The sequence below is a fragment of the Podarcis muralis genome, chromosome 5, assembly GCF_964188315.1.
Source record: "Podarcis muralis chromosome 5, rPodMur119.hap1.1, whole genome shotgun sequence".
NCBI lineage: Eukaryota > Metazoa > Chordata > Lepidosauria > Squamata > Lacertidae > Podarcis > Podarcis muralis.
In genome coordinates, this window is record NC_135659.1 from 80,662,421 (window position 1) to 80,689,527 (window position 27,107).

A 27,107-nucleotide genomic window follows, 5' to 3' on the forward strand; every position below is an offset into this window, starting at 1 on the left:
GATTGTTTAAAATAAACTCAAAGTATAAAACAACAAATTTATCAATAAAAATACCATTAAAATTCTGTAAATCATTCAAAACAAAACAATAAACTAAGAACTAACACATTAATAAACGTACTCTTCAATTGAAACAAAATGTTCAAAGTGGAACAAATGTGCAAAAATTATTTACAGCTGGCAGATGTGTTACCTATTGTTAACCATAATAACCAGTTTTGGTTTTCCCCGTGCTCAGACATAGTTAACATTTGGAAGGATGATCCTGTGCTTCAGTAATGAGAAATGAGCTGCACTGAGTTCAAGGGGCATTATTTCCAATTAGGAGATGGTTGGACAGTGTTCTCGAAGCTACCAGCATGAGTTTGACCAAACTGTGGGAGGCAGTGGAAGACAGGAGTGCCTGGCATGCTCTGGTCCATGGGGTCACGAAGAGTCGGACACGGCTAAACGACAACAAGGATTGTACTCTTTAAGTCTTTTTTTCTTTTAAACCAAAGGTCTGGAAACTGTCAAAAGCACGAGGATACCACTTTGCTGGAGCTATGCAAATCAGACAGGCCAGCACCTGGATGCAACACCAATTAAGGAGCACATGTGTTGCCTTGCATTCTATGATGGAAGAAAGGCAGGTAAAAAATGCAGGAAAATGAATTGACTATAGATAACTATATATTGTGTAAAATCATTTAAGTGTTAAGATATATATCTATATAACACTTAAATGATTTTACACAATCTATAATAAAGAGTAGATAACTACAAAGTTTTTAAAATGTAAAGAAGCAAAAGAAAACTACATATTAGTTGTGGGGAAGGAAGGTTGAGCCCATGTTCCAAATAGGCCTGCCACGCTATACACTCACTTGTTGTCATGTCAGATGTGGAGATCCGAGCACTAACACAGAAGTTGCCAATACCTCCTATGGTGCCCATGAAGTCTCAGTAAATATCTCCTCAAATTCGCAATGCACTGGCTCTGCCTCTTTTTCACTGAACACCCACCATTTTGCAGCCATGTCTCTTTTCTGCTCTTTTGCCTGTGGCAAGAATTATGTGCCATCCTACACCACCAGGGCAGTCATTTCTCAAAATCCCAAATATATCTTACCAGCATAGAAAGTTGGCAACTTATGCACTAAGGTCAGAGGCAAACTTATCTCTGCTTTTAGCTCTGTGGTGCTTAGTGCTAACTTTGGGATAAATCTCTGCATGCTCAGACAGTAAACTGTCAAAAAGCAGATCTTTGACCTGTGGGTGAAGGCAGGGCTCCCCCCCCCCAAGCTGGAACTCACCAGAATTCCTGGACCTCTGAGGTGGGCACCATTGCCATTCTAAGAAAAAAAGGGAGGCATTCCATGGTGAGTTCCTGCACCTCTTTTTCTAGAAAAAAATGGCACTGGGAAGGGACCCCTGCAGAGATGATTTTGGGAGTACATAAGGAAATGGGAGGAAATGCAAGTTCCATTGCCCCAGAGAAACCCCGCTGGTTAGCATTGGATGATGATGATAGATTCAGGTAGGTAGCCGTGTTGTGTGTGATGCAGTTGAAATTAAAAAATTGTCCAGTAGCACCTTGTTGTTTAGTTGTTTCCAACTCTTCGTGACCCCATGGACCAGAGCACGCCAGGCACTCCTGTCTTCCACTGCCTCCCGCAGTTTGGTCAAACTCATGCTGGTAGCTTCGAGAACACTGTCCAACCATTTCGTCCTCTGTCGTCCCCTTCTCCTTGTGCCCTCCATCTTTCCCAACATCAGGGTTAGAGACCAAGTAAAAACAAAAAAAATTCCTTCCAGTAGCACCTTAAAGACCAACTAAGTTAGTTCTTGGTATGAGCTTTCGTGTGCATGCACACTTCTTCAGATACTCTGGCAACTTCTGTTTCAGTGTATCTGAAGAAGTGTGCATGCACACGAAAGCTCATACCAAGAACTAACTTAGTTGGTCTTTAAGGTTCTACTGGAAGGATTTTTTTTTTTGTTTTGTCTATGGCAGACCAACACGGCTACCTATCTGTAAACAGAGACCAAGTAAGTTTGTTCTGGGTATATGCTTTCGTATAAGCTTGGGTATAAGCCTTGTTATCTGAAGAAATGTGCATGCACACGAAAACTTATACCCATAATAATAATAATAATAATAATAATTTATTTATGCCCCGCCTATCTGGCTGGGTTTCCCCAGCCAACTAATGGGCTTGATCCAACTAATGCAGTTCGCTAGGGCTCCTGCTAGCAGAATGGGACTTTCCCTTTCTCTCCTCCCACAAAACCAATGGAGGGAAAAACCCCAGAACGGCATGCAGAGGGAATGGGGTTTATTATTTTCACGTCACCACAAGGCTCTATATGTGGATCCTGATGCTCGAGGCTGCCGCCTCACCCTGCCTGTCCTAAACTCACCAATCTATTTTGCACAGCTGCCTTGACTCGGCTTGTTCTAACCACACACACACACCGCAAATCACACCACCCCGCCTCGTGCTGCCCTGGACACTTCCTAGCAGCGCCGTCGTGCGTCCGTTGCCCTCCTTCCAACAACCAGCTCGGCCCCCCCCCCCGCCGGCTACCACGGCAACGTGTGTCGTGTGGCCTATGGAAGAGCGAGACGGCGTGGAGTGACCGGGGCGTAGGGCGGGCCTTGTGTCAAGAGTTGTTCCCACAAGCGCGCATGCTCCGCCCGCCCGCCTTCCTGCCCATCATTCCGGGCGTTGCTGCGGTGGCAGAGCGAGGAGAGAGGGGCGGGGCCACGCCGGACTCTCCCGTCTAAACCGAGCGGGAAATTTCCCCGCTTATCATCCTTAGGAGAAGGGGCTCTGGGGGCGGGGGGGAGATTTGGAGGGAAACCCCTCCCTTTCCTCTCCTCGTGTCGTGATTGTCGTGATTCAGAGAGAAAAGCTATTGTCACAAGCAGCCGCTGTCCTCTGGCGCTACTTCCGTCTACTGTTGAACTGCTTTCTCTTGTCTCTGCTAATAATTTAGGATTTTTTAAAATATCATCATCGTCATCGTGTTGCTCTCGGATACAGCGATGCTACTCTGCGCACGTAAAGAATCATATCGGAGGGAGAATTTTTTTGGTGCTGGTGTGGTTCATTTTTCAGTCTGAGCCTCACTGTAATTATTATTATTATTATTATTATTATTATTATTATTATTATTATTATTATTAAATACCCCACCCATCTGGCTGGGTTTCCCCAGCCACTCCACTCTGGGCAGCTTCCAACAAAATATTAAAAATACAATAAAACATCAGACATTAAAAACTTCCCTAAACAGGGCTGCCTTCAGATGTCTTCTAAAATCAGGCAGTTTATTTCCTTGACATCTGATGGGAGGGTGTTCTACAGGGCAGGTGCCACAGCCGAGAAGGCCTGCCTGGTTCCCTGTAGCTTTGCTTCTTGCAGAAGACCCTCGGAGCTCGACCTCAGTGTCCAGGCTCAACGATGGGGGTGGAGATGCTCCTTCAGGTATACTGGGCTGTGGCTGCTTAGGGCTTTAAAGGTCAGTGCCAACACTTTGAATTGTGCTTGGACACATACTGGGAGCCAGTGTAGGTATTTCAAGACCGATGTTATATGGTCTCGGCAACTGCTCCCACTCACCAGTCTAGCTGCCGCACTCTGGATTAGTTGGTGTTTCCGGGTCACCTTCAAAGGTAGCCCCACGTAGAGCGCATTGCAGTAGTCCAAGCGGGAGATAACCAGAGCATGTACCACTCTGGCGAGACAGTCCGCAGGCAGATAGGGTCTCAGCCTACGTACCAGATGGAGCTGGTAAACAGCTGCCCTGGATACAGATTTGACCTGTGCCTCCATGGACAGCTGTGAGTCCAAAATGACTCCCAGGCTGCGCACCTGGTCCTTCAGGGGCACAGTTACCCCTTTTGCTTCTGGCTGCTGGATTTTGGGAGATTGGTTGAGGGTGGGGAGTAGGTATGGGCTTCTCCTGCTTTCTACATGCAAGCATTTTCAGGGAGCCCATTTTGGAGTGACCAGAGGAGAAATGATCACTGGGAGGAATGCAGAGAGAAGACACACCATAATGCACCTGTAGCAGCAAAACCAGGTGCCTTCATCCCCTGCCCCACCTGCAATAAAACATGTCTTGTATTGGTCTCTACAGCCACAGCAGGTGCTGTAACTGTAGGCACACTATTCCATTGTGTCCTGAGGCAGATGGATTGCAGAAACAATAACAAGAATAAAGCAAGGAAACAGAAAATTCAGCTTCATATCTCTAAAATATAAGGAATGCACCCCCAAACAGAAGATGCTAACAATATAGTTTCTGTAATTATTAGGTGAATGTGGCCAGGGGCATTTTCCGTGTGGGATATAAAAGGGTGTTGGGTACTAACTGCTGCTTGTTTTGCAATTTGTTGTGGTCCTAAAGTTTCACAAATAGGATCCTAGATGGATTTCCCCCCATAAGTAAGTACTCTCATATTCTTCTGTATCACATTATTTGTTATTGTGGAGCAAGTTTGTTTTTTACAGTGTGCTCCCAGCTGTGTCTTAGCAACAGATAGGAAGTGAGAAAAAAACTTTACGTAATGTAATTTGTTCTAGTTCTGGACGAATGTCCAAGAGTGCTATTCCAGGGTACATTGTTAGAAGCTGGCCAGTAAATATGTGTTAAAACTTGAATACTGACAAAGCCATCACATGCGGATAAGATAACTTGTCTCACTTGCCAAAGAGCAAGCATAACTTTTTGGTTGTAAGCAGCACAGGATCTGACAGTCTTAAAAACAACTTCTGAATTTTGGTGCTTATTTGTTTATTTGATCTTGAAAATGATTTAGTTTCTTCTTGCATGTGACCATCTTTCTGCCTATAACTTCTTAACACACCATAATACCTAATAAGTAACTATATTTCCAATTAGTAAGTTATAAATAGTGGGACTTATGCTTGCCTTATGGTCACGTGTGGTATGCCACACTGGTGTGGCAGGAGAGGATGGCAAGTGTGGCAAGTAGATTTAAGGACAATCAAAGAAACATTTAAACATTTTAGTATACAGTGGTACTTCGGGTTACAGACGCTTCAGGTTACGTGTTTTCGGGTTGCACACCGCGCCAAACCTTGAAGTACTGGAACGGGTTACTTCCGGGTTTGGCGCTCATGCATGTGCAGAAGTACTAAATTGCGCTTTGCACATGAATCGCAACCCGTGCTTGCTCCGGGTTGCGAACGCTGCAGGTTGCGAAAGTTCCGCCCACATGGATCACGTTCACAACCCGAGGTTCCACTGTATAGTATAGTATCAAAATAACTTGTTTTATTTGCAGAATATGGATAGATATATTTTCAAAATGCAGCACTGCTAGGACTTTGGGGTTTTTGTTTTTTTTTGTCTTCCATTGTATTTCTTATCAATAAAAAAATTGGTGTGGCATGAGCAAATTTTTATTCTGGAAGTGTAGCACGAAGAAAAAAGTTTGAAAACCACTGCCTTACAGAATGACATGCGGCAAGTAATTTGCTCAAAATCAGTAATAATATGTAACTGGATTAAAAACATGGTCCATACAGACAGAACTTAAATCCACTGGAAGCAATTAGCTGCAACTGATTTAGCCTCAAGCAGTTCAGAGGGAATACATTGACTTTTGCCTGGTATGTCTATAATACGAAAAGTCCTTCTGTTCCTCAAATGGGTAAAACAAGAAGCTATCCTCCTGTTTTAGCTCTGGGTGGTCAATAGTAGAAGCAAGGGGGAATACCTGAATAACTTGCTTCTTAGGCACCATCTGCATTACAGAGTTTCTGGGTCAAGCGCAAGGGAAGCCCCACATAGACAACATTGCAGTAATCTAATATTGACGTATCCAATGCATGCATGCAGCACACCATCAACTTCAAGGTTCAAGGCAAAGTTGAGCCCCCATTTATATTTCCCCCCTGCTCCTCTGAGTACTTCAGCTGTTTCTTTAAAGTTCCAGAACTTGGATCCTGTAGCAATGTTATCTGCTTTTCTTCCTAAGTAATTTGTTCTTTGATCCTCCTCTCTGCTTTCATTAATTCTTCTTTGATCATATAATTAGCAAAAGCTATTATTATATCCCTTGGTGGGGCACTTTCTTTTGTCTTTGGTCTCAAGCTGCAGTGGGCCCTTTTCGTATCTGTACATATAACTTGTATTTCAGTAAATACTTCCTTCCACCAGTCAGTTCGGAAACCAGTTGAAGCCATACAGTAATTGTAAATAGTTTTGGGATGTTGTAACATTCAAAATTTTGTCACAGTGGCGTAAACTCAAATCCAGTGACACAGTGACTGCTTCTCTACTCCCCCAACCTTCCCTGCCAAATCAATTATTTTATTCTCCAGGAATTTAAAGCCTTGCCAATTTCTTTTTAAAAAGTCGGTGAGCAGGTTGTTTATTTGAGTGGACACAGTTTCCAATGGAAGGTTTGCTGGGCCTGGATGTATTTTATCTTTGTCCAACTACATTTGGATCTCCACTTTATTCACATTGGTCAGAAATCCAAGATCACAACGGCTCTGTTCTGATTCACGCACACACTGTGGTTAAAAGTAACGCTCGCTCCTTTCAAAGCAGAAGCGAAGCGCTTCAGTCGAAGGGAGCGGCGAAAGGAACGCGAAGATGCCTTCACGGACGAGACTACAAATCCCAGAGGGCTTTGCGGAACGGGCGTAGACGAGACGCCGCGCGGCCACGTACAGCCGCGGAGTAACACAGGACCCCGACGTCCCTTCGAAGGCGGACGCTGAACTACAAATCCCAGCTGCCCACGCGCTTTGCCGGGCTGACTCCGGCTCTAGCTGGCGGCTGCTTCTGAGGAGGCTGGTTCCTATTTTAAATCCAGTCAAGAGATCAAAATGGCGGACGCGAGCTGAGCGTGAGGCGGGGAGGAGAGAGCGAGAGCGAGAGGGGGGCGCTGGGCAGAAGGCAACGCTCGGCTCTCCTTCTCCTTCTCCTTTTTCTCTCCGCCCCCCTCCCCTCACAAATCCTCCGGTGAGTTGCGTTCAGACGTGGGGCGGGAGGCGAAACAACTGCCGCATATGCCGGCGAGGGTGAAACGGGTGAGGAGGGACGCCTGCTTTTCTCCCCCTTTTCCATTCCCCGCCTCGGGAGACCGGCCAGCCGAGGGGGCAGCCCTCTCTCTCGGGCGCCTCTTCCACAGGGGGGCGTCGTGGGGCTCGGGTGGCGGTTGAGAGAGCGAGCGAGCGGAGAGGAGGAAAGTGCAAGAAGAGGTTTTTATTATTATCATTGCCTCGGGGCGCTGCGTTTCTGCGGGTCTCTTCTTCGCGCGTCTCCGTATCTTCCCAGGACTTTTAAGGTGCCCGGAGGGAAGAGAAGAGGGGACTTTGAGAAGGCGGCTTTGCATGGTTTGTTGGTGGGGGTGGGATTTGTTTCCCCCTCGGCGTGCGTCGCGAGGGAGGGAACTTGTTTCCCTTTTCACGTGTATTTCGCCTTGCACGCCTTTCCACGGGCACTCGGGAGCAGACGCGTTTTGGAGGGACCCAAACCAAACCCGTGCGGTGGTTTCTGCTCCTCCTCCCTTGCTCAAGATCTGTTGCTGTTGAGTCTGGGTGGGAAAGGAAGGCGAGGGGCGGGGGCAGCGACTTAACTTCAGGTAAATTTGGGGACCGGTGGGTGGGGGAAACTCGCCCCCAGCATCGCCACCCTCCCTCCCTCTTTCGCCTGCCGGCTTGGTAAGTTTCAAGCGGGTAAGTCTCCTGCTTCGTTAACACGAGGGCGAGCGGGAGACGCTCTTGTGCTTTGGTCGGGACCCGGGTGAGAGGATGGATGCCTGGTGGCCGTTTGTGGTGCGTCTCCCAGCCATGGCGAGGTGGCTCTTTTCTTTTCTTTCCTTTCTTTTTTTGGAAGCGAGAAGCAGCAGCAGCTTCCGTCTTCCTGCTTGTTACCAACTGGCTGGGTAGGGAGGGCAGAGCGCTTGGGATAACTGCCCGACGCTGAAGCAACCCAGCGATTTATTTATTTGTTTTAAAGTTTTGCCTCGCTGTCCTGTGCAAGGTGCTGCTGCTGCCTTGGCTGCGGTTCCTGTGTTGTGTCTCTTTGCTTTGCCAAGTTGCTTGGGGGAAAAGAAGACATTTGCTCCCCAGCCCCCTTTTCTTGTAGCGCAGCTTAATCGTGTTGTTTTAAAGGATAGGGTTGCTCTTCGAGATACTTTGCCTCTGACTTCAAATGATTAAAGTATGAAGAACATGTAAATACTGTATAACAGGTACCGACTGTATGACAAGCTCCGTTAATTATTGGCACTCCTGATAATAACATTGAAGAAAAATTGGACGAGCCTAGTCTTTCATATTGTATTGTGCCCACTGTCCAGATCACAGACTTAGCGAGTGGCCAGTTTGAGCACTTTAAATGGTAAAAGCACCCAGCAAATTCACCCTTAATGGTTGTTGGAGATGGGGAGGCATATCTTCCCAAAGTATTTTGGCTATAGGATTTGGGATTCTGAATGTTTAATGCTTAAATATGTTCCTTTATTTTAAAAGATGTCTTTTTGCGTTGTCTCTTTTTGAAATGTTATGTCACATTATGTTTTCTGGACAAAATAAAAAAGTTGCATGCAAATAATAACTATAATGAGGTAATACACTGGTGAGTGTGGTGATGTAGAGGGAGCCATGGTTTTGAACACACAAATGCTCAGTCTGCATTAGAACAAGCTGTTAAATTGCTGTTTCAAGCTAGGTTTGGTCTTTAAGTTTTTAAAATATTTAATATCTGTTTAAGTCTTATAAATTAATTAAAGCTATTTTGTATGCCTTTAACTGGGAAGTTGTCGTTGTAATATAATTTGTGTTCTGTGTGCAGTTGCTTATCAGATATGCACCAAATAGCTGAGCCAAAATGCAGACGAGAAGGGGAAAGCCCCTGATCACAATAGAATAAAAAGGAGCAGTATTCTTAGGTTGTACAGAGCTTAATAACACAGATGGTGTATAAAATGGGAACAAAAAAAGCCTGCCTTTTTGTAAATATTGGAGGGGAAACCCAAAATACACTTACTGAGACACTTGAGGAAAGGAAGGCATTGAACTCTATGTCTAAAAGGATATTGGACACTAGTCTGACATTGGAGGTTGCTTCAGGTCTTGCATATAAATGAGCAATATGAGCAGTAATCGAATATCTTATTTTTGCATTGTGTTCACATAGTGCTTGACATGCTGCTATGATTATTCTGAATATAAAAAGAGAAAATACTATCTTTAGCATGCCAAATACTATTTCATTCTAGAGTTTGTAATTTTAAGAATGAGTGAACATTTTTTTTGGCATTGAGACAGTTGCTTACAAGTGACAGCTACCTATGAGCCTCTCAGATTGTATTATTATGCATTGCGAGATGTTCAGTTAGAATTTTTAACTGCAAAAAATGGGTGTGTGCACAAAATGGCTTTTAAATTTTTTATCAAGTAGGAGAAATAACTAATAACTATATGTTCTTAGTATGAAATGAAAGAGCTTTCCCAATAATTGAGAAATATGGCACAAGTAAAATAGTAGTAATCTGTACAGTCAAACAAAAAAAATTTGAATGTATCAGTCTAAATCAGAATTTAAAGATTTATTCAGGGATAAAATGTTAGAAAATGAATTGCCAATAGTATGTTAAAGTGTGTAATCTTTAATAATACATTAAAAACCTCTAATGTGTGTACCGTATTTTTTGCACCATAACACTCACTTTTTTCCTCCTAGAAAGTAAGGGGAAATGTCTGTGCGTGTTATGGAGGGAATGCCTACGGGTGGCATGCCTACGGATTTTCCTCCTCTGAAAACTACGTGCGTGTTATAGAGCGAAAAATACGGTAATCAAGGCTACATTATCTATACCCCTGACCATTAGGTCTAATCATGGCTGACTCAGGTTGCGGTGCTCATCTCACTTTATTGGCTGAGGGAGCCTTCCGGGTCATGTGACCAGCATGACTAAGCCGCTACTGGCGAACCAGAGCAGCACACGGAAACGCCATTTACCTTCCTGCTAGGTTGGCAGGAGCAGGGACCGAACAACGGGAGCTCACCCCGCCGCGGGGATTCGAACCACTGCCTTCTGATCGGCAAGTCCTAGGCTCTGTGGTTTAACCCACAGCGCCACCCTTGTAGGAGTAATTTCCACTAAACTTATTGGGACATCTAAGTAAACAAGTATAGGATTGGGCTGTATGGCTATTGGTGCAAGCAAGAGGAGTGAGTGATGGAGGTCCCTTTTTAGGAAGTCCAGGTGCTCAGAAGCTGACCAAAGCCCTCTCTTTAGGAAACACTACATTTGCTGGTAAGATTCAGGTAGGTAGCCGTGTTGGTCTGACGCAGTCAAAATATATATAAAAATTGTCCAGTAGCACCTTAGAGACCAACTAAGTTTGTTCTTGGTATAAGCTTTCGTGTGCATGCACACAAGTGTATCTGAAGAAGTGTGCATGCACACAAAAGCTTATACCAAGAACAAACTTAGTTGGACTCTAAGGTGCTACTGGACAATTTTTTTATATATTTGCTGGTAAGTCAGCAATCCAAAGAAGACTCTATGATAGTCTTAATATTCTTCCTTTTAATTGATGCTCAGCTAGACAATTTAGTGTGGTTGAAGTGCATTTCAAAAGATTTTGAAGGATGTTCCTCTTCTCAGAAACTTGAGGATCAATCTCTCACTGCTGGAGCGGGCAACTGGATGCCTGCAAGCTATAGAAAATTGCAGTGTGTAGAATAGATGATCAAATGACTTACTGCCCCAACATTTGGCAAACCATTTCATCAGTGCCAATCACTCCCATCCCAGTTCTAAATCTTGGTTATCGTCATCACCATCAATTAAATTGGTATACCACCCTTCATACAATTCACAAGAGTTCACAAGATAGGAAACACAACATATATACGTATTATATATTTTTTTAATCCCCTCCCCCACTTCCTCCTACAAACACTGCTGTTTTAATGAGGAGACATAGTCAGTCAAAGCTTTCTTAAATCATTTTGGAATTAATCTGACAGCTATATAATGAAGTATTCATTCACTTGCAGAAACTGCATTGTCCCAAACTGAATTGCACTTCACCTTAAAATATATACTGTGTGTAGTGTAATCCTGTGCATATTTATTTGGAATTAAGTTCCACTGTGTTCAATGGAATTTACTTCCATGTAAGTCGGTATAGGGCTACAAATTGAGTTGTGCTTCCATTCTGAACCCCCCCCCCCCCCGAAAAGAAAACAACCAAGCACACCCAGAGAAGTACACATTGTCCTAGGACAAATTATGATTGGACACATGACAAAGCCACTTCGATCCAGTTGCTCCTATATTGCAACTTGTTTATTTTGGAAACCTAGAATTGGTCAGCTAGTTTTGCTGCAATGTGTAAGTTGTAGTCTGTTTTCAACCTTTCACTGTTGAAGAACTACGCTGAAAAGCTTCATAAAACTTATTTCTTAAAGCAGATGGTGTGAAGGGGGTGATGCCATTAATCTTAAGTAAATGAATATGGATTCAACTATCTGATAACATTAATAACTTCCAAATTTAACTTGGTAGAAGGTAAATAATATTTCAGGCAAGCATGTGTATAATGGATGCCACCAGGAATGCTATTTTAAATTGTGTAATCATGCATCTTGCTTCCGTTCTTCTCTCCAGCTCTTCCTTGTTTTCTCAGTCTTTTGATTACACTCGAATCACTGAAAGCTTTTTGATATAACTAGAAGTTTTGGAAAAGCTGGGTCATTCTTAAGTTTTAAGAAAGCAACAAGGATAGTAAGTAACTCATGGAGAACCTATTGCCAAAAGCTGTAGTAAAGAACATCTTGAAATATGACTAATCAGGGGCACTTAATATGCATGCCTGAGTGTCTACACCATTAGAAATCGAAACAAAAATACATTTCTGATACTAAGTTTAATGTCTTCTGCCATATGGTCTTGTTATATGAGAGATCGTAAGACTTTTACTTAACTTTAAGATAAAATTCCTTCTAAAAATACAGTAACCTTGTAATATAGAAAGAATTGTTCTTAATACTAGTGTTGGTATGGTCTCATCAATCCAAAGATTGAGGCAACAGGCATTTGAAAACTTTTTAAGTGTTCAGAAATTTGTTGCAGGACACATAGTGATGCAGAGGTCTTTTTAACCAGCTTAAGTTTTTATGTCACCCATGAATGATCTTGGATGGGTATAGTATAGTTGCAATGACCAATGCACTGGTAGTGTCTTGTTTAGACTACTGTAATGTGTTGTCTGCCCTTGACAACAGTCTGGAAACTACTTTAAAATGTGGCTGTTAGGATCTTAACCAGTCTTGTTGGGAGTGTATCTTTCTAGTTTTGAAAGAGATTTGTTGGCTAACAGTTAATTCCTGAGTATTGTTTTTGAATTTTAAAGCTGGACATAGCTTAGGACTTCACTGCTCCTGTTCAGACTGCACAGCAAAAGCAATTTGGTTCTTGAAGTTCATTCTGATTGTGCAAATAAAATGACAGGAAGTGGTATTAGTGTGTGAAAACAGTCAAGATCCAATGATCCCCAGGCTTGTACCTCCAGATGGTGGAGATGTCAGGCACCATCCTAGTGCCCTGGCATGTTCACTTGTTTGCAAGTAGCTGATAGCCAGGTGCAAAATGCTCCTGGCTAGTTTCAATCACTGGTTGGAGGCATGCTGCCTTGCCTTTCCCTGTAGCTCCAAGTTTGTGCTCATCTTGCTTGCCAGAGCCTGGTGCCCCTCTCACTGTTGTGAAGGGCGGTTAGCAAGGTTATTGAAGCCTTATGTTAAGGAACACCTTCTCCCATGTTGATGTTGATGTGGGTGTTCTGCTGTTGGACAAAAAGCAAGCAGTGAGCAGGAAGAGAGGGCCTTTCCATTTGTGCCACCCTAGATATTAAATTTCACCCTCAAAGTATCGCATTTGGCACCTACTCTCTTATGTTATTTTCTTTTAAAAACAAAACCTGGCAAAGCCACTTCTGTTCTCCCAAGCTTTTTAACTATTTTTCAGTTTTACTTACTTATTTTTACTCTGTTGCTTTAAGTACTTCTGTTTTGTGTGAACTTTCTTTTTTATTGTTTATGAAATTCTGTTGTGACCTTTCCTGAAATATATATTGTGAAATTTATGAGTGTGCTTAGAATAGTTTTAGCAAGATCTAATTCTTCCCAAAACTACAATTCAGAGTTTTCTTTGTAGCAAAGCATTACCAGTTAACTGATTTAAATTAATGGCCTCCCACCTGTCAAAATGCCTTCTGTGGCTTTGCAAAACGTTATTTGAAACATCCTCTCACCTCATTTAAAATGGGGGGGGGATAAGGTTGTTTCAGATTGTGCTTTGCTCTGATTTTCCTTTTAGTGGGTGGGCAGCATCAGTGGCACACCCACACCTCTTTCACCCACTTAAAGGACAAGGCAAAGGGCTTTAATCTGCCTTGTCTTCACAACCCTGTTTTCTGCTTGGAAACATGGCAGCACAGCCAATGTAAGATTAAACCCTGGCCTCCCCACCATCAGCTGATGTGTTGGCAAGCATACCGTAGTTTGGGGGAAACAGCCTGGGCAGAGGTTGCTCACTACTGTACTGTATTAGATTAACAGCTATTCATTATGATATCTATATGGAACTTCTGTTGTTAGAGTTGTTGAGCTCTGCAATGGGCTTTCAAGCCCTGTCTGTGGACTTTCCAGAGTCATCTGATTGGCCACTGGCCTAGTTGGTCCTTTTATCTGAATTAGAAGGGTTTCTCTTTACACCGCATACCAGGTCTGGGGAAGCTTTGGTCCTCCAGATGTTGGTGAATTACAGTTCCTATCATTCCTAAGCATTGACCATGCTTGCTGGGGCTGATGGGAGTTGTAATTCTGGAGCATTTGGAGTGCCAAATGTCCCCTGTACCTGCCATCTGTAGTTTTCTTAAGAAATAAGTCTGATTATGTTCAGTGAGCCCTAATTCTAGGTAAATGTGGATAGGATTGTAGCCTAGTTGTTCTTTATTTGGCTTCCTTATACACCCATGCTTAAGAAAAAAAAAACCCCAACTGTTTAATAATAGCACAATAAAACATTTAGTTCTTGGCCTTTTCCATTCTCCCAGTAGTAGTCTTTAAAAAGCTATTCTGATTAGCAGCTTAAAATAGGTTTACTATATTAGGCAATGTTGCGGCTATGTAGAAGAGTATGCAAGTAACACATTGGGTGTTATATCAGGGAAATGTAACCTAATGCAGGGTTAATACAAAATATTTTAAACATTTTCTGGTAAATGCTAGACTTCAATTTCTGAAATGCATGCTCACTTTATCAGAATCTGAGACGCTATATATCTAAAACTTATAAGGCATTGCAATGTGCCTCCTTTGCTTCTGGAATTTGCTCATTGTACCTTCAGGTTATTTGGCAACAGTGCATTGCAGTTAAATACAGTGTAGGATTTTAAAAAAACTAAATTTTAAACAAATTACAGTCTACATTTCTAACTTTATATTTTCCATTTTTAATGTATATTGGAAAGCAACAAAATGAAGGGAAACGGATGGAGAAGAGGAATAAGGGATGTTGTGCAAACAGATTAGATTCTGCAGGGCAGGTGACTAAATCAGAGTTTGAGTATTTAAGGTAAAAGATGAAGATGTGACTTGAGCGTCATTGCTCAGGTGACTCAGAATTCATACCATAACAGTTTAAAAAGAGCACACACCTATCTTTCCTTTGGCTTGCTGAAATTGATGACTGATTTCAATAACAGCATGGTCTAAGATAACAGTTTTGCAGAAATAATTGTGGAAATCCAGTGGTGTGATACAAATGCTTATTACACATGGATAAAATGGCCAGATGAAAAACAGGCCAAGGTGAGGCCAAGGCACGATATCACACTGCATGTGTTAATTGGCTCACTAATACCAGAATTCCTGTAGTATTGGCAACTGTTTTGTGAGTGACCACTATTAATTATAAATTATCACTGTATTTTTCTGCATTTCTTTCTCCTCTAGTAACACTCCTCAACCTCACCACTCAAAAAAACCTCACGCAATTCAGGATAATACTACAGTGTTATCTGATGAGGTGTAGTCCATGAAAACCTTTGCCATAATACATTTATTAGGATCACATCCAGTGATATCTATTTGCGAGTGGAGTGAATGTCTGCTTAGACAACAGGGGTCTTTTGCCTTTCGCTCCTTGCCCTTGCAACCCCAATACACTTCCCTAACTCTGAAGGGTTAGGCCAGGGAACTTTCCACAGCACATTTGAGGAGGGCCTGGTGGCGGGGAAGTAGAATAATGATAACTTAGAAGAAGTCCCTTTGCTCAAATGAAAGTTTGCTCACATGACCTTGGATGTTGCCCTATGTCTTGAAGGTGCCATGAAACTCATCACTGTTTTTAACTTGTGTAGAAGAAGAAATGCCAGCAGGTGTAACTCATCTTGCAAGCTATATCTGATGAAAATCCCTCGTATAGAAAGTTACCAGAGCCTCCTCCTCTTTTTCAATTGGGATCCTGCAATAGGCTGAAGCAAGGTTTGGTAGGTTCCTGTGAGACTTCAGTAATTTTCATCATGTGAAAATTAAATGCTTGTGTTTGTAGGTAGCATTTAAATACTCATATTTGAGAGGTGGTCAGATTAGTTTTTCATTTGGATGGAAACACCTTTAGCTCAGATGTATCTGACAGAGACATTGATTCACTTAGGAATTAATAGTAGGGCAAATTTGCTTATATCCAGATTATTTAATATTAAACTAGTTATTCTTCAACAAACTTTATTTTCACAATTTTTCAAATAAATATGATCTGATTGTATTTCTTTTTGTTTAAAAAATTGTAAGCTTTTATGCACCCTCCCAAAGACATGTGGGCTTGCATGACAAAGAGTTTGAATCGTATTTCTATAATGTATAGGATTATATCCAACACTGCTGTTCATTCATCTCAGGCAGTAGACTTCTTCTTGCAGAATGGAACTTGTCCTGCTCTTCCTTGCAGTTCCTTGTGCACCCTCAAAATCTGCTTTAGGGACCTGGGGGACCCCTGGAAAACATTTGGGTGAGCAGGGGGAGAGGACGGGAAAGGAAACGGAAATCCTGTTGTGCAAGTTCAGCTCTGCTAACACAGTGTTGGATACAACCCATAGACTCTACTTAGTTAGAAAGCTATATGTTTTAATTAGAGAAGCAACTGGATTAAATTTTAATTGAATCATCACTTTTTTAGCTGAGAGTTTTAATCAAATAAATCTGCATGTGCTTAAAACTAAGTTCCAGAGAAAATTATGGTTTTTTTTTACATAAAGAGTATACATATACTATCAAGTTACTACATATGGTAATACAGTCTTCATATATTGTGAAATGATTGTAAAGGCAGATTTAAGGAATAATGGACATAATTCTGTTTCTTTCTTACCTCAAGTATTCATAATGCATACTATTTCTATATATATTGTTTATATTGCTTATGATTAAAGGTGTATTTCTGGATCATAGCGAAGGTGATCATTTTCATTCTATCCTCTTCCACCTTTGATGGGGAAGGAAGGGTCACATGAAAGAAGGGCATAGAAGATCCTGATACACCTGTTTCACTCCCAGCGTTCACATGCACACTCACATTACAACATTCCATTTATAACATTAGCAAGCTAGGTGCTTCCCACCCCCACCCCAAAAGATAGAGACCACAAGAATAGCCGTGTTTTATCAACATACAAGTTGGATTGCATTATCAAAACTGATGGGCATGTAGAATTTTAGGTGTTGAATTGGTGTCCGAGTCTAAGGATCCTTGCATGCAGCTGCAGACTCATAGGTTTGTGTATAACAGGGGAATCTCTGGCCCAAGGGCCAAATGCAGACCTCCACACCTATCTGGCCCTTAGTACTCTTCCCAAGCCATACCCCCTACTGGCTCTGCTTTTCCCTTGAGTATTTTCGTTTGGCTGGAATGCGTCCTTGAACACTGATAGTGTCTTTGTTTTTTTGGATATAGGCTAGAGGGGCATGTTCCCATGTGTTTAGAAACTTTCCTGCAGTACAAGGCAAAATTTACATTCATTGCTTTGCCTACCACTGGTATGCAGCCCCTGGCAGGTTGCCCAGAAGGGAGTGTGACCCTCAGGCTGAAAAAGGTTCCCAACCTCTGATATGTAAGAATTCTGCTTTTTCATCAGTTGAGCAGACTTTTGGTATTGGCATGAGACAGAGTAAGTTCAGAAAGGAACAGGGCCAAAGTTAAAAAGATGGAGGAACACTAGACTGAAATATGAAGATCAGCAATGGTAGGTGAACTTACTGGTGAGCTTACTGGTTTTTAGAAATGGTTAGAAATGAGCCTAAATAATCATGAATTAGAATAAATCTATCATTGCAAAAAGCAAATTGAGACAGGCTGAGTAGCAGCTTGCAAGCTGACATCTGAAACTATAGTAATAATATTCACTGGAGCTGGATCCAGTACAATTAAACTGAACTCTCTTGACTTCAAGTTTTTAGACAGAGTCCCCACCCAATCTACCCAAAATCTGTGCAACCCCTGTTTTGGCAAAACACTGAAAGTCCCAAGAAGTTTGGCAGGTAATGTGAGTCAAGTGTGGTTTCTGATGCTGATTTGGCATGAAACGTCTGGTTACAAAATGGCTTGTGAGCTAACATGTTGGAAGGGGATATGGTTATTCAGGCAGACGCAAAGGCATTTGTCTTTCATTCAGCCAAACTTTGAGTCAGATGAATAGTCTGCAGAGATTTATAGCTTCAGTAATTTTAGTGCTCTGGACTTTTACAGAATGCGGAAATGGTAAAATGTCTGCATTTTAACTAATCATATTAGCCATAGGTGTAAAGCTCCCTTGGGGAAAAACTAAGCATGTCTACAACTACTTATAAGATTGAGGATTTCATGTTAAATTGATTTATATCTAACTGTAGATACAATATGTGAAAATAAGTACCATTGAAATTTGTTGGAATTAACAAAGTATTTTAGGATTGAGGTACTGGGAGTTCTTTAGGTCTCCATGCTTCAATCTTATACATACTTTCCTGGGGGGGGGGTGTAAATACGGTGTAATTCAGTAGATTCTGCTACTAAGTTTTCATTCTAGTAGCTTTGTGGTTGATTGCTCATTTAAGTATTCTATACCTATGGGACTGCCTATACTACCACAGCATATATATAACTATAATGCTGCCCAAAGACACCATTTACAGTAAAGGCCACATGCATGCATACCAGAAGCCTGCAAGATCCCTATCAGCCTCCTCAAACTGTCCTCCAAGCATACCACACTTGAAAGCCTCTGCTATGTATTCAGATACATAGGTTTGTATTCAATTAACTTTTACTTGGACCCATTGAATTAATAGCAGTTATTAACTAAAGTCCATTAGTTTCAATGTGTCTAGCTGAATACCACCCATACTGATTTTGCATAAAGGGGACTGGAAGCCACCAAGAAAAAACAAAAGGAGGCAAAGCCTGAAATTGATGCTAAAAGTACTTAGAAAATACAGTACATTATATGCATTTTGGCAAGCTGCTGCAATGCTTATGCAGATGGTATATTCACCATAGTACAGTGTTGAATTCCATCCAGAAAATTGTACCATTTTTCACATTGAGCACCTTTAACTTGAAGTTCTAATAGTGTGTTCAGAAGATCCGTGTGTGTGTGTGTGTGTGTGTGTGTGTGTGTGTATGTGTATGTATTTACTGCTTTGGTTACTTCAAGAAAGGATAACTTCATTCCACTCTTACGTGAGGCTTTCTTCACACTTGATCCAGAATCTGCAGTTAGTGCAGAATGCTGCAGCACAATTCCTGACAGGACTGAGGCCTTGTCGCATATAACACCTCTGCTCAGAGATCAGCACTGGTTACCAGTTTGCTACTGGCCAAGTTCAAGGTCTTATGATTAGTACAGTGGTACCTCAGGTTACATACGCTTCAGGTTACATACGCTTCAGATTACAGACTCCGCTAACCCAGAAATAGTGCTTCAGGTTAAGAACTTTGCTTCAGGATGAGAACAGAAATAGGGCTCTGGCGGCGCGGGGGCAGCAGGAGGCCCCATTAGCTAATGTGGTGCTTCAGGTTAAGAACAGTTTCAGGTTAAGAACGGACCTCTGGAACGAATTAAGTACTTAACCTGAGGTGCCACTGTATTTAAAGCCCTTAACAACTTGGGACCAATTTACCTATGAGATTGCCTACACTTGGGAACTCCCTCCCTGTTGAGATCAAGCAGGCACCTTCTCTGTACTCTTTTTGTTGCCCGCTAAAAACATTCTTGTTTAGACAAGCCTACCCATTATATTCCCCCCCATAGAAAACAGTGTGATGATGCTGAGCATGCTCAGTGGACTCAGAGTGCTGAGTGACTATTGTGGAAGAGAGAGTGGAAAACTGGGGATGGTGTGTCTGGAACCTTGAGCAGGGACACTCCACACATTTTGTTGTAGGGATATGCTCAAATAGCACCATCCATACACAAGAGGCTTCTTTGGCTTGCAGAAGTATGGAAAATATTTAGGAAACTAAACCTCAAGGGGAACCCACCCAAATAGCCCAATGGAGACTGAATGTGTTTAGTGGGCATGGAATGCTATTGGAGGGGGGAGAAATGGAAAAACTGGATGGGGGACGGCAATAGTATTCTGCAACACTCAACAAGAGTACTCCCCATAGCAACACTTTATTGGTGCCAATTGTTTTTGTTAATTAGGGGTAGCTATTGTTTGTACCCTCTAGATCAGGCATGGCCAAACTTGGGCCTCTAGATGTTTTGGGACTACAACTCCCATCATCTCTAGCTAACAGGACCAGTGGTCAGGGATGATGGGAATTGTAGTCCCAAAACATTTAGAGGGCCAAGTTTGGCCATGCCTACTCTAGATGTTGCTGGGCTACAACTTCCATCTCTGGCTATTGGCTATGCTAGTTGGGGCCGATGGGCACTGTAGTCCAATAAATATTTGGAGGGCATTATGTTGGCTATGAGTATTCCTCCCTATATAGTAATATAGTTCTGCCAACTGTGTGCTTAAATATTAGACTTTGTAGTAGAATTTTGTAAATATGGCCAGAACATTTACCGTACTTACCTGCTTCACAAAATATACCCATGTTAGTTATTTGTTGCACATTGATTTCATGGCAGAAAAAACATATTGGGTATCCTCTGTATTAAAACCATCTGCCCTTGCTGGCTGCCTGAAGGAAATTCTCACTTGCCACAGGTGAGCAGGCAAAGTGTCTAATTACAAGCTGCTGTCATATGATTAGTGAAACAGGTCTATTTGAAATGAAATTTAACCATGGTTAATTGCTCTGAAAAGCTGCACACTTCTTTGAAAATTGTTCCAAGACCATGAAAGATAGATGTGTTGTGGATATTGTCCTGCACATTTAATTGTGTTGACACAATATTTCCTTTTGAGAGCATTTCAGCATTTCTCACTCATGGAAAAGTCTGAGAATTCATGTACTTTTAATTGTAAGCTTAGATACAAAATGTTATAAAATATTACAGAATAGCAAGTGCTAACAGTGGAAATACCCTCAACATTTTTTATAACACTTAAAAGCTTGCCTTCTGCTTCAAAACTTCACAAAGTAGTTTTACTTAATGGCCTGTTGCAAGAAATTATTATCTTCACCTAGCCTTTTAATCTAGTTAGAATCATTTTATTATTAAAAGATCAAGTTAGCCTTACTTCAAAAGTTTGTTGCACAAATGCCAGTTTCTAAACTGTATTATAAGTGAAATATAAACCTTTTAAAAGGAAGAGCAACTTCCAGGATTTACAAAGTAAAATCCAAGGTCATAGTCTAATGACTGCTTTGCAGGAAGAAAGGTAAAAATAAGCTGCATACTTTTTGGATATGGGCCTGTGAAATTTTCCACTATATTCATTAGTAACACGGAGGCATGCTTGTGCTGCTGGTATTTTGAGCAATAGACTTGACTCTGAATGGAATTTTTAGTTATTCAATCTGCAATAAACAGACAACTAGCCAGCATTTTAGAGCAGAAAAACACTTGCTACAGAAAGTACTTAGTAATTCAGTTAATGAGTGTAAGTGAAACGAGTCCATGTTAGCTTGCTGTTTAGAATATAACTTAACATATTTTGGGTAAGTATCTGTACCTTTTTTCAGCTCATCCACCCAGCTCTCTGTCTCATCTGAATCAGGTGGCATTGATGGGCCGGATGTGGGCCAATAAATTGAGACTGAAACCTGAACAGACAAATGTATTATGTATTCTGAGTTCTTGAGTCTGGGAGATGGGAAGCTGGTCTGGTGTGGATGGGATTGCATTCTCCTGGAAGGAGCAGATCCATAGCATTGTCAGTAGAGGTTCAGGAAACCTCAATTCTGATTTACAAGGAAGAGGAATTCCCTAGTGAAGCTGATCCCATGAGAGAGAATGAGGAGTACCTGAAACCGGCCCATGATGGGTCTCATGAATCATGGATACTAGCATTCTAGATCAAATGCAAATCAAGTAATGGAGTTAGGATGGAATTATTGTTCAAAAGTTGTTATTTTAATTGTAAATTGGTTGCAAATGGACCATGCCAAGTTGCAAAACATGCCTGGCACCTGGGGTGTTTCGGATGCTGATCCAGGTGTAACTCATTCAGGCCATTAGGTGAAGAACAGGATATAAATCTTGTGGTGCTTTGCAAACCCATTTTTGGCCCGGCCTTGACTTTATCTGCCCCAAACTTGGCATATATCTATTTTTTTAAATGAGTTTGCTTGTATTTCAAACTTACCGTATTTTTCGCACCATAGGATGCACTTTTTCCCTCCTAAAAAGCAAGGGAAAATGTGTGTGCGTCCTATGGAGCGAATGCAGGCTTTCGCTGAAGCCTGGAGAGTGAGAGGGGTCGGTGCGCACCGACCCCTCTCGCTCTCCAGGCTTCAGGAAGCTATCCGCTAGCCGTGGGAGACCCAGCTCTCCCACGGCTAGCGGAGCGCTGCATTAATCCCGAAGCTTGGGGCGTGCGGAGCTCAGCGCGCCCCAAGCTTCTGGGTGCCGGCAAGGTCTCCGCTAGCCGTCTAGTGGAGACCTTGCCGGCACCCAGAAGCTTGGGGCGCGCTGAGCTCCGCACGCCCCAAGCTTCGGGATTAGCGCTCCGCTAGCCGTGTCTAGGCTGCGGATAGCAGCCTGCTTCCCGGAGCGTCGGGCACCCTGAAAGCAGAGCGCCCAGCGCTTTGGGAACACATCCGCAGTGTGGGGACCCTTGCAGGAGTTCCCCGCAAGGCTCCCCACGCTGCGGATAGCAGCCTGCCGCCCAGCGCGAGGGGCGCCCTGAAACAGAGCGCCCCTCGCGCCGGGCAGACATCCGCAGCGTGTGGAGCCCTGCAGCAGTTCCCCACAGGGCTCCCCACGCTGCGGATAGCAGCCTGCTTCCCGGAGCGTCGGGCGCCCTGAAAGCAGAGCGCCCGGCGCTTCGGGAACACATCCGCAGCGTGGAGAGCCTTGCAGCAGTTCCCCGCAAGGCTCCCCATGCTGCGGATAGCAGCCTGCCGCCCGGCGCGAGGGGCGCCCTGAAGCAGAGCGCCCCTCGCGCTGGGCAGACATCCGCAGCGTGCGGAGCCCTGCAGCAGTTCCCCACAGGGCTCCTCAGGCTGCGGATAGCAGCCTGCTTCCCGGAGCGTCGGGCACCCTGAAGCAGAGCGCCCCTCGCGCCAGGCATACATCCGCAGTGTGGGGAGCCCTGCAGCAGTTCCCCGCAAGGCTCCCCAAGCTGCGGATAGCAGCCTGCCGCCCGGCGGGTGGGGCGCCCTGAAGCAGAGCGCCCCGCGCGCTAGGCAGACATCAGCCAGCTCCACAAGCTCGGGGGGCAGCAGGGAGGCGCAGCGCCACTATCCCGCTGTTCCTCGACCTGGTTCGGTTTCCCTGACCTGCTTTTGGGGGGGAAATAAAGGGAATTTTTTCCCCTTTATTTCCCCCCAAAAAAACTAGGTGCGTCCTATGGTCCGGTGCGTCCAATCGTGCGAAAAATACGGTAATTCGTTCTGGAGGTCCGTTCTTAACATGAAACTGTTCTTAACCTGAGATACCACTTTAGCTAATGGGGCCTCCCGCTGCTGCCGCGCCGCCACTGCGCGATTTCCATTCTCATCCTGAAGCAAAGTTCTTAACCCGAGGTACTATTTCTGGGTTAGCGGAGTCTGTAACCTGAAGCGTATGTAACCCGAGGTACCACTGTATCACTTTCAAGGGTGCTTATACTTTGTAGCTTTTATAATGACTTGTATTAATAGTTAAATTGTATTTTAATGTGTAGGGCACCTTTTCTATAAAATATTTTTATTATTTAATCAAAGTTATCAAATTGATAAATGTTGCAGACCAGCTTAATAGGATTTTATTTGCTTAAGATCTGGTGAGTTCTTCACCACAGGTTGTTATTCTAAAGATGCTTCTGGATTATTTTACTGGGATTATGAACCCAAATTTAACTATTGACCACCTCTAGCCCTAAAGGAATAAAAAGCTTTATATATTTGTATTTACATGTTATGTGCTTGTGTTGCCGTGGGAGCCATCTTAGAAGAAACTTCTTCTAACATGCTGCCCATCACCCATGGTTATTGCAAATACTTGCGTTAAAATAATAATTTTCTGGTAAGTAATAATTTTCTGATTATTGGTTTCAGTTCTCCTAAAAGTATAAACGTGTCAGTACTATGTTATCCAAATATCTTTTCCGGAAGTAATGTCTATCAATTGCATTTTAGAAGTGATAATTTTATGAGCAATATACTATTTATTTATTTTTTAAATCTACCCACGTTTGCAATGTATATTACAGCTTCAGCAGAGCTACAGAATAGCAATGGTATTATATCTAGCAACATGATGCACCAGGTTGGTGTGTGTTGCAAAGGATGAGCCACTTTTGTGATAGTGTTGCTATGGCAACTACCTTCTGAGAGCTGCCTCAAGGTCACTCATCAGCCATAGCCCAGAGTGCTTGGATTTTACGCAAAATAAGAAGCACCTAGCAGTTCCTGTTGTTCTTTTTTCAGTCTTCTACTGTTGCATTAAATATTATGAGGAATACTAATGGATTCACAATATTTACATGTTAATTAATTTTAAGTGACATTTTTATACAAAGGGTAACGGATACAAGGACAGACTCTAACAATTATATATAAGTGTATGTATATGCTTTAAAAAATCTTCAAATTACATAAAGGAAAGTTGGTAGTAACTAGTATCAAACATGTGTACTTAAACTACAATTTAAAGAATTCTTTTAAATGTATTTTCAAACAATGATGATGATTTTTCTTCTAAATCTGAAAAGACTTCCAGTAGTATAAGCAAGACTCAGCAATTACAAGGAGCTGTAGGAAATACATTTATGGGGCTTGCAACTTTGTTCACTCCCATACCATGTGGCAAACAACCAAAATTTTGCTTTTAATATTTTGTTTTATTTTTTGTTCTTCAACTGTTTGCTGTTTGTGGCCCATTCTGGTTATTTAGAAATTGTCTACCTGCATTACTTAAACTCTTGGAAAAAAAATCATGAGAAGTGTTATTTAATGCTGGGTAAGCCAAATTTCATGTATGATATAAATATGTATTTAAGTCCAGATCACTGGCTCTTTGCAGGTGGGTCAAACAAAATTTAAAGCGCGCTCTCTCTCTCTCTCTCTGTGTGTGTGTGTGTGTGTGTGTGGAAAAATTACCTTTGAACATGTGCAAAGTGCAGTTTCCTCCTAAATGTTTCACTGGAACACTTTGTGGAATATGTTTTCAGATGAAATTAAGTACCTCCTGTACAAGATTTTGAACCTCAAAACAGCTATATCTTTCCCAGCAGACATCATTCAGCTTGTTTTCTCCTCTCCATTTGAATTTCCCTTTTCCATGTAAATTTATTTATTTATTTATTTTAATAGATACTGCTTTGATAGTAAATTGAACCTCTAAGTACTTTACAAAAAAATAAAGAAAATGTTAAACTTAAAATTTTTCACAGAGTTAAAAAGAAGAATTAAAATTCAAAAATATCTACAACAAGCTAACAACAAATTAAAATACATGAAGACTTCTACATGTCTGGGTAGACTTGCCTGAACTAAAATATTTTTAGCAGATGCCAAAAAGAGTACAATGCACCCCCGCCTAGTGTAAATAGGGAGGGAGGGAGTTCCAAAGTATAAGTGCTCCCACACCTACAAAAGATTTGTTTCCTGAAAGTGTGCGGTGAGTATTATGAACGAGTGTTATGTAACAATTCCACAAATGTGTGTGTGTGCAAAAACACTTATATGTCATTAGTCCTTTAACTTCTCTATTGATATCTGTGAGCTGTTCTCTCTTCTGTCACTTGGTACATTGAACTGTAGCACCTTGTGCAAACTAGGAAGTGATCCTGGCCCTCCTGTTCAAGGCACTCCATTCTAATCCCTCTCCCCCTCAGTTGTCAATATTTTTCATCTTCTCAAGCTCTCTTAAGGTGTCCAGTTTGAAATGTGCAAATGGGCAAGTGGAGTAAGCCCCAGTTCCTCAAGGATGCATGTCTGTATAGGGTTGCTTAAACAAAAAATGTTTTAAGCAGACACTGAAAAGGGTTGTAGAAGATAGGTTACTCAGATATCTGTCTGAACACAGGTCTGATAAAAATTAACGTGCCTACTTGCTGAGGTTATCAAAACAGGCCTTGTTTTGTCTCTCTTGGATTATCTGAAATATAGTAGGTGTTGAGGCCTTTCCGATAGTGGCACCTCTGTTCTGTAATTCCTTCCTTTGTGGTGCTGTTTGGTTCCCTCTATGCTAAGTTTTAGACACTACAATTTCTGAGGATGCTTAGAACCAGTGATTTCTATCAGTTTTAGTCGTACTTTTTTATATAAAAAAAATATTATTTTCTTGGGTAACAAAAGTACATACAGCTTTCAGTTCATGAAATCCTTTCTCAAGATCAGTTACATTCGACCTGAGACACTAATGTTATAGACTATGAGGTGGGGAGAGAGAGAAGGGGGGGATAGTAAACTTCCATTCTTTTACATAGTGTATGTGAGAGTTTTTTTGTGGGTAGGTTCTTTTTTCCCATTCATTTACTGGTTTTCATTGGCAGTGAGAAAGATTGGGGGGCCTAGGGCATGGTTAGTTTCCTTCAGTTGACTACAGTGAGTTTAGTTTGTGTGTGTGAAGGAGAGGGGGTTGTTGGGTCAAATTAGCCATATTGATTCGTATGCTGTCGGGTGTTGTTGTTGTTGTTGTTGTTGTTGTTGTCTTGTTGGGATGTGTACTGGTATTTAATAAAGGGGAACCACACAGGGTGAATGCATCCACTTCTGTTTGTCCCTGGGCTCATTTGAGTTTGTTGGTTAGCTTTTCTAGAAGGGCTGTTTCCCATACTGTTTGGTACCAGTGGTACCAAACTTGAAGTAGACTTGTGATTATTGGGCATGACTACTATAGGTCCATCAATTTCATTTGTTGTTGTTTTTTTATAAGATATTTATTGGCATTTTCACAAATTTATATAACATAAAAATCACAAAAAACAAAAAATACATACAAAAAAAAACAAAAAACCACACATGTATAACTTCATTCCCTTATGCTCATGAAACTTACTTTCCCGACCTCCTCATACCTCCCCATCAATTTCATTTGGTTTACTTCGAGTAAAATTTAATAGGATACACCTCAGTATTTATTGAATGTGTGTTTTACTGGTCATCAATTTTTTTTTTCTTTTTCTGCTATTGTATTGTTGGCTTGCTTATTTATTATCTGATGAGAGTATTTTTTCCTTAGGGATTTTTATTGAACAGAAGGGCAGACTATAAATATCTAATTCAGGTTGCAATTTTTAATATTTATCCCGTTTGAGTAATAGTTCAGGGGGTGGTTATTTTCTTCCTCCGCATCCTTCAGTTGATAAGATTCTCTGGCAGTATCGAGGTTTGTGAATGTTTGCTGAACTTCTAAGTGTAAACTGTGATTCAAGTTTAATTGATGATATCCAATATCCTAAGCAGTGTGACTGACCATTTTCACATTTAAAACTGTACAAATGGTGAACCAGTGCTTGGAGGTATGAGACAA

The 27,107-nt window shown here is 42.0% G+C and overlaps 1 long non-coding RNA gene across 1 annotated transcript in view; it reads left to right on the forward strand.

Moving 5' to 3' along the window:
• The first annotated feature begins 6,721 nt into the window (after window positions 1-6,721).
• LOC144327848 (uncharacterized) overlaps window positions 6,722-27,107 on the forward strand; it is a 67,843-nt gene continuing 47,457 nt past the window's right edge. The window contains exon 1 of the long non-coding RNA XR_013393016.1: window positions 6,722-6,990. This is a non-coding gene — a long non-coding RNA (uncharacterized LOC144327848). The remainder of the gene's footprint in view (window positions 6,991-27,107) is intronic.